We start from the raw sequence: 7,328 nt of genomic DNA on the forward strand, positions 1-7,328 counted from the left end.
AGGTGTGCAGTTTGGTTTAGTTCATGAATTTAATAGGAGTTATATCTCTATTAACTATTAAAAAAATAAATCCCATTGAGTCAATAAGGTTAATGCTCTGTAAATAAATCACAAAAAAATAATCTTCTAAATAGCTTATTGGAAGTCTTAAAGACAAATTTCACACTTGGATACCCTTAATTTAGGTCAGCAGGACCACACAGGATCTCCAGTCACTAAACTGAAGTGGCAAAAATAATATGCGGCAAGCACATCGAGACGCGTAAAATAATCCCGCGCAGAACGGTTTGACCCCTATTCTTGAACACGAGTCGGCCAAAACACACTTGCACGCCATGTCATGAAAACTTGCCTTAACCTCCGCTTATCGACGCGTAACGATCTACCCCACTCGCCGCTCTTAAACGAATAAATGGAGACATTAAATTATGCATCTCTTATCATCTCCCAGATCATTAGCTACACTGACTTATTGAACTCTCCCTCTCTTTCACTCATGTGACTATTGTTCAATAGAGCAACGCTATTTCCCCATCGAGCTCCCGAGTGTGTGTGTGTGTGTGTGTGTGTGTATGTGAGCGACTCAATATTTCCCCTTAGCTAAGCGCTTTTCAGAAATGTGATTATGCACTGCATACGTGTAATTGATTTCCCTGTCATGTCCCTTCCTCCCAGGGACGAGTGATCAATAGCGCGCCATTGATTAAAGGACGTCTTTGGAGCGCAAATTGTGGGCCTTAAGTAAGTGTGAGCGCTTCAAGGTTAAAGGTGCACTGCGGGTGTCACGCGTGGGCCCGTCCACACGCCTCCACACGGCCGTGATAGCAAATGGCATGTAAGCCCGATGAATTATTTGTAGCGTACGGTGGCTTGGACTGTCGCTTGGCCGGGCACATTTGAATATGAACATGTGCTTCTGGAAGGTTCCCGAGTTCAGTTGACTAACTGTACAAGGAAACATTCGACCAGGGCATATCGCATCAGGCTAGCGGCGAGTCGTCGAGCCTGCGAGAAGATTGGAAAGAAGTTAGCGGGTCATGTTTGGCAGAGTAAAACAGTGACAATAAATTATTTCATCATTAAACTGAACCAGTTGACTATTTTGGTTTTATGAATTATCTCCAAACACCAGTCCCGCCAAACAACATGAAATTCTGTAGATGTGTCCACAGGAAAGTACATTAAGAACCCATGCTTGAAATTGACCTGGACGGCGGCCATTTTGTTTTGACACAGGGCCAAATATAATGAAAAAGGGGGACTGGAAAGATTGAAAAATGAGCCCTGGACACCAGTTCGGAAAAGAAATTTGCCATTTTTGTTCCAGTAAAAACAAATTGTGGGGCTGCTTCTTCGTGAATAGAAAACCAACACAATAGCAAACAAAAAAAACCTTTTGTCTCCCACTCTCCCGCCTGCTTGCCACTGCATCATAAGAATCATGCACTTTAAAAAAAAAAAAAAGATAAAAAGTGTCATTTGTTATATTGAAATTTGGGGCAGGTCCAGTCCTCCCTCACAGCGAGACCACCAACCGCGAGCACGACGAGCGAGCGCCTGCAGTGTCCGCTTTTCAGCAATAACGAGGAAATTCACGGATTGCACCAGCCGATTCCTTTTTCTCTTTTCCTTCCTTCTCCCGCGGCTATTAATAGCTGCCGGCCATGTCAAGGTCCATACAAAGCATCCACCCGCCCACAGTGGGCAGCAGAGGCCTTCAATTTAATGGCCCGCCATAGCCCAGAGTCATAAATCGGTGTCACCTTTTCATTCATCCAGCAACAAACACCTGTTCACCTCTGACACTCGCCGCAGCAGTCAAAAATACACACAACACAACGCAAACTGTACACAGGCTTTGTCTGAACTCTTGCTAACCACAAAATCCCACGAGAGCCTTTTTTGATGTCATCTACGTGCTAATCGCTCGCCAGCGCCATCAATCAAAGTAAGCTAGCCGCGTTCTTACCGCGCGGGCTGTAGTTTTGCGTTGGCGGCTCGGCTGAAACACACACGATTGATCACGGCTCAGCAGAGCCGCTTGTATTTACATAATACATCCAGGACTGTGAGTCCTAATTGGGAACAAAAAAAGGTTCTATTTATTTGGATTCCCATTGCGGCTGCCTGCTGTGTAATACAAGTAGAAAAGAATGAGACACAACGCTAATGGTAGCAAACACTAAGAGGCTTGAGAAACTTTGGGGCAGAAATTTAATTCAAGAATGTACATGAGTTGTTATTTTCTGCCTTAGACTACAGAAAGATAAGAAAGATAAAACTGTTGTTGGCCATCTTTTTTCCACTTCATTGTGGCAAAACATGAATGCTATGTGTCGCTACCCCGTTAGCGATCGCTAGCATACTTTGCCTTCGCCAAGGTGTTATTGGACCCTGTTGGACTTGCTCATATATATATATGAAATTGGGAAAGGGCCAGACATTTATGGGCTGTAAGTACGCGTTGGCCCTAGCCTTGGCTAGCTGACGACTTCACCAAGTCATCTAATAATAATGTGTTCAATCCAGATCAGCGTCCGGGCGGTGATGTCATAATCGCTTTACTTGTCGTTCCTTCAAGGTTAGACGATGTATTGCTCTTTAAATTCCACGCTGGCCGCTCGTGTGTCAATTAAGTCATTCTCATTGCCGCTCACGTCCGGGACTCCCACAGAATTTTAAGCAGTGTCATTATAAAAAGCGAGTTTGATGTGAACTTGACAAAAAAGGGACGCATTGCATCCGAGGTCCTTCGTTGGTATGCGAAGCTTAAACCACAACGGGATTCATTTGTGACTGAGATCGGTCGGTCACCTTTGTGCAATGCTCTCTCGCATATTTGGTTGAAAGCTGTTTGCTGCTCTTCATCTTCCTCCACCCGTGGGCAGTTGTCTCATTCAAAATGCTCATCCTATGAAGTCATCTTTTGCTGAATACTCCCTTCCTTAAAAATAGATCCCATAGTACGCACACAGCCTCGCCGTGAATTTGTTTGGGTATACGCCAGTTGCTCCGGGTTCCGCCAGGCTGACATTCTGGATGTGAGCTTCTCTTCCTGGAAAGGGATTTTTGTGGCGTTGCTTGCAATATATGGTCTTTGCGCTAGTAGACTTCACTCGAGCCGGCCGGCGGGAGATGAGCTTTTTAACGACGTCTGTAAATTTGCAGACAAGACAAGCCCGGCGGTTTTGCTCTTCTATCTGAGCCTTCTTACACCTCGAAAAGTTTCGATGATCATCTTCTGAACAATAACCAGGAGACGGCCCACAGCTTCAATTCTATTTGTCTCCCGAGCAAGTGATGGCACATCTCTGCCAAGGTAAAGCAGGAAAGGTATTTTTGGAGCCATGACCCGACCGGCCCGCATGATGTAAGCCTGCTGGAAGGTTAACGTGGCTGTGATGATCCAAGGACCGCCATCTGTTGACAGCCATAAGTCATTTTGATACGTCTCAACATCATTTCCCTTTTGAACCTGCGTCGTATGGAAGCGCCAAGGAGGGCTGCCAGGAACACCTTGGCTTGGGCAGGCGGGGCGGGGTTGACTTTGGCCTTGCGTCACCTGCGGAGAGTTGTTGGCGCTCTTTCAGGACCTTCATTAATCGCCGCCCTTGTTCTCAGAGTTGATATTAGCTTTATTACAAAGTGACATGTTTGTCCCAACGGGCTTATTGTTGATTTCTCCTTTCATTAAAAACCCCATAAAGTGATTTTAGAATAAACAACTCCAAGAGGGCCCGAAAAACAAATTCCGCAAGCAATGACAGACGGGCGGTAACGTTATCCCCTGAAGGCCACGTAGCGTAACAGACACCAAAGGGAAAAAGGTTAGCTCGCGCCGCGCTCAAACCTGATCGCTTTGATGACCCCGTTGGGCCTCGAGGTAATTAAGTCAATACAGTTTAATTACGGTGAGTAGGACTTCAATGAATCATTCATCGACAAGCGCCGACAATGCGGCAGTGGCCGACATACTGTAGCTACGCTCGCTTGGATGCACTATTTGGTATTTTGTTTTATGGTCGGAACACCAATCAATAGAACTGATCTGGATTTATTTGTATGCAATTGATTTTATTTTTGGTATTTACATTTTTTTTTAAATCATTTTTTCATTGATTTCTTTTTATTTTTTTTATTTAAAAATCTAACGCTAAAGAAATAAAAGCCGGAAAACCAAATGATCAACATCGCTTGATGCAGATGAGCGATTCCTCCCAACCCCGAAGAACAAATTGCTTTTTTTGTTGTTGCCATTTTCCGCTCCACAGATCTCCTCTCGAGGAAACGTCTCCGCCGAAACGAGCGCACATTTACATGCAACTACACACGCGAATACATCTCGGGAGCGACCAATCTGCATTGATTTTGCGACTTCTGTTTTTTCTTTTTTTTTTCCTCCTCCTCCTGGCGTGTGCATGCGCGTAGTCGGGCGTCCCGTGTGTTGTAATGAGCGCCGAGTTGCAGGAAGGGCAGCTTTACAGGGGAGTCTCTTGACCTCGTGCATGTGGGAAGCGAGGGGGAGGACGTTCAAGAGTGCAGAAAATTTTGCGCAGGAGTACCAGCATTAGAACTTCTATTGCTTGCTAACACATTTCTATTCACGTAAAGCGCTAAATTAAAATCATAAATCTACAAAAAGCCAACCAACAGATTCTAACTCTGGACCGCTTGACTGCGAGGCGGATTTGATAACCACGAGGTCACCGTGTTGGCCTACTTTTATCCAAAACCTGATATGTGGAGAAATACTGTACTGTACACAAAACTAACCCAACAATAAATCTTTGGCATTGGGAATCATTGCACTTTTTTTTTTTATTCACATGATTTATCGTTTGCTGAGCGCTGACACGCACACACGCACAGACGGACGTGGGTCATTTAATTGCGGAGCATCAAAAACATTTACGAGTCTGTTTCAAGAAGAAGCAGCGGCAATAAATCCAAGCCGTGCCATTTCAGGTGAGCGCCTCTTCATCTCCACGTTTCTCCGCGCCGTCTCTTTGGCGAGATTTACCGCCACCCTTTTTAATTCGTTTTTGCTGTGTTACGGGGGGGTGGGGGTGGGGGCAGTGATGTTATTTAATAACATATTTGCTAGGTGAGCGTCAATCGAAGTGGCGAGGCCTACTGGCTGCTCGGACGTCCACAAGGTGGCGTCATTCTCATTTGCCTGCAAAGCCTCAATTTAGCAGCAAGCAGCAGTTTATGATGCCGATACCTCCTCCAAGGCAACATTTGTGATAAAATGGGAGAAATCGCTCACGTGTGTGGTGTGAAATCTGTCGGAAGGAGCGATGATCTCAGTGAGAGCGGCTGTCGCTGAGTCGCCCGTCGACCTTCAAAATAATGGCGCCGTTGGAGCAGAGACACTTTATTACCCGTTTGCACGCTTGCAGCTCCTCGCTAGCCAAATGAGGGCCGGGGAAAAAGGTCAGAGGGACTCGTCGGTCTTTGTGGGATTGGAATGCGGTGGGCTGTTAAAAAGTGTCATCATGATTCGATGATGTCACTGTCGTGTTTTTAATTACTGCAGGGAATCAACATTTTTTATTTATATCGCTATGACATGCTAATTAGCTTCGCAGGCTAATCCCCGTATATGGTAGAAGAGGGTTTACGATGACACGAGCAGTTTTTGTCGAGTGGCATTTAATGTTTTACCTAGCATAGGAAAAAAAACCCGTAGGTCTCGTCCCCCGAGGAAAGCGCCTAAGAGCAAATCTCATTCATAAGTGATGGAACGCCAACGCACGCGTTCTCACGTCCCCACGTCCCCGCACACACACACGCATCACTTGGGCTGTGATTGACAGGCATGTGCACCTTGCATACTGCTGCACTCAACCTCTTTTATGTAAACTCATGAAAAAAAATCAACTTTGTAAACTTTATGTCTTCTAATAAAAGTTTTAAGAAAATTATTTGTCTCTTTCTACGTTAATTAGCTATTTTGCTACTTTAGAGTTGGACTGTACCACTTTCATTCCTGAGTAGACTGGATGAGTGAATTTAACTGTTCTTAAAATTGTTTAGTCTTACATTTGTTTGTCAGTCAGCTCGTCACTTCTTGGTTCTTTCCAGGAGAACGCCATAAAGCAGTGGGCAGCACCATTTTGAATTCTAGGGGAACAGAGACAAGAAATTTAGATAAATGTTGAATATTTTCACTATTCAAACTTGAGTCTCTACGATTTCATTTGTAATGTGTTCCTAATACATCTCGGTAATGTTCACAAGTCAAACCCGTGAGCCTTTGTATCCGTCGTACCTTTAATAGGCCATAAAATCAATATTTGCCGGGATATTGTTCTTCAAGCCTCACATTCGGCCAATCGCAAAGTAAACTCTGTGTGTGTGCGTGTGTGTGTGTGTGTGTGTGTGTGTGTGCGTGCGTGCGTGCATGTGTGTGTGTGATAAGCTACATTTGTTCTGACGATTCGTCCCATTTGGTTAGGTAAAGTCTACATAGATTTGAATATTGTCTCATTGCTGTGCACCTGTCTACCATCTGGTCCCACACAAAAAAAACCTTCTGTCATTTTGTAATGTGTTTTTCTCATAGGAAAAATATCAGCCTGCAGTATTATGTTGTACAAAAACCAAACGGTCATAATATTATGTATTAAGAATTTGAATATATTTAGTAGTATAATGTGTAAAATATACAAAGATGGTCTTATTTTCCACAAACCATGGCTAGCTTTCCACTTCCATCCCTTCCATACATGCAATTTTTACATGTAGGCTCACTATTTGGCATGATTTTCATGTGTGCTTGCTCTTTGTCAAGCTTTTCTCATGGATTTTATTCACTTGTATTTTGACTTGATAACAAACAGCATAGGGTAATAGTCTAGCTAGCTTAATGCTAATGCTAACTAGCATCCGGATTGTTTTACATCAACAGATTAAAAAAATGGTATTCAGAGTCATATTCTTTATCCTCTGCCGAGAACGACTAATATCAACGCCGTACTGATGAGCTGAGGAATTGAGACATTTCAATAAATGGTATTTTAAGGTACCAATGTATTTGTAGGAATTGTGTGTGTGTGGGTGGGTGGGTGGGGTCTTAAAGGTTACATTAAGTGAAGGGAAGCAAATTGCTTCCTTCTGCAAGTTTTGATGGATAGTATACACTGCTGTGTGCAACCGGGTGGTCAGCTTTGTAGAAATGTCACAGAGAGCCTCCGCAAGCTTTTTAAATAGAACAATAAAGCTCGGCTTGGTAAACAGTCAATAATGGCGAGTCTGTAAAATAAATTGACTCCCCCCCTCCCCTCTCCAGGCCTTCCCTGTTACCAGCATTTGAGCATATCACG

The sequence above is a fragment of the Syngnathus acus genome, chromosome 20 (assembly GCF_901709675.1).
Source record: "Syngnathus acus chromosome 20, fSynAcu1.2, whole genome shotgun sequence".
Classification (NCBI taxonomy): domain Eukaryota; kingdom Metazoa; phylum Chordata; class Actinopteri; order Syngnathiformes; family Syngnathidae; genus Syngnathus; species Syngnathus acus.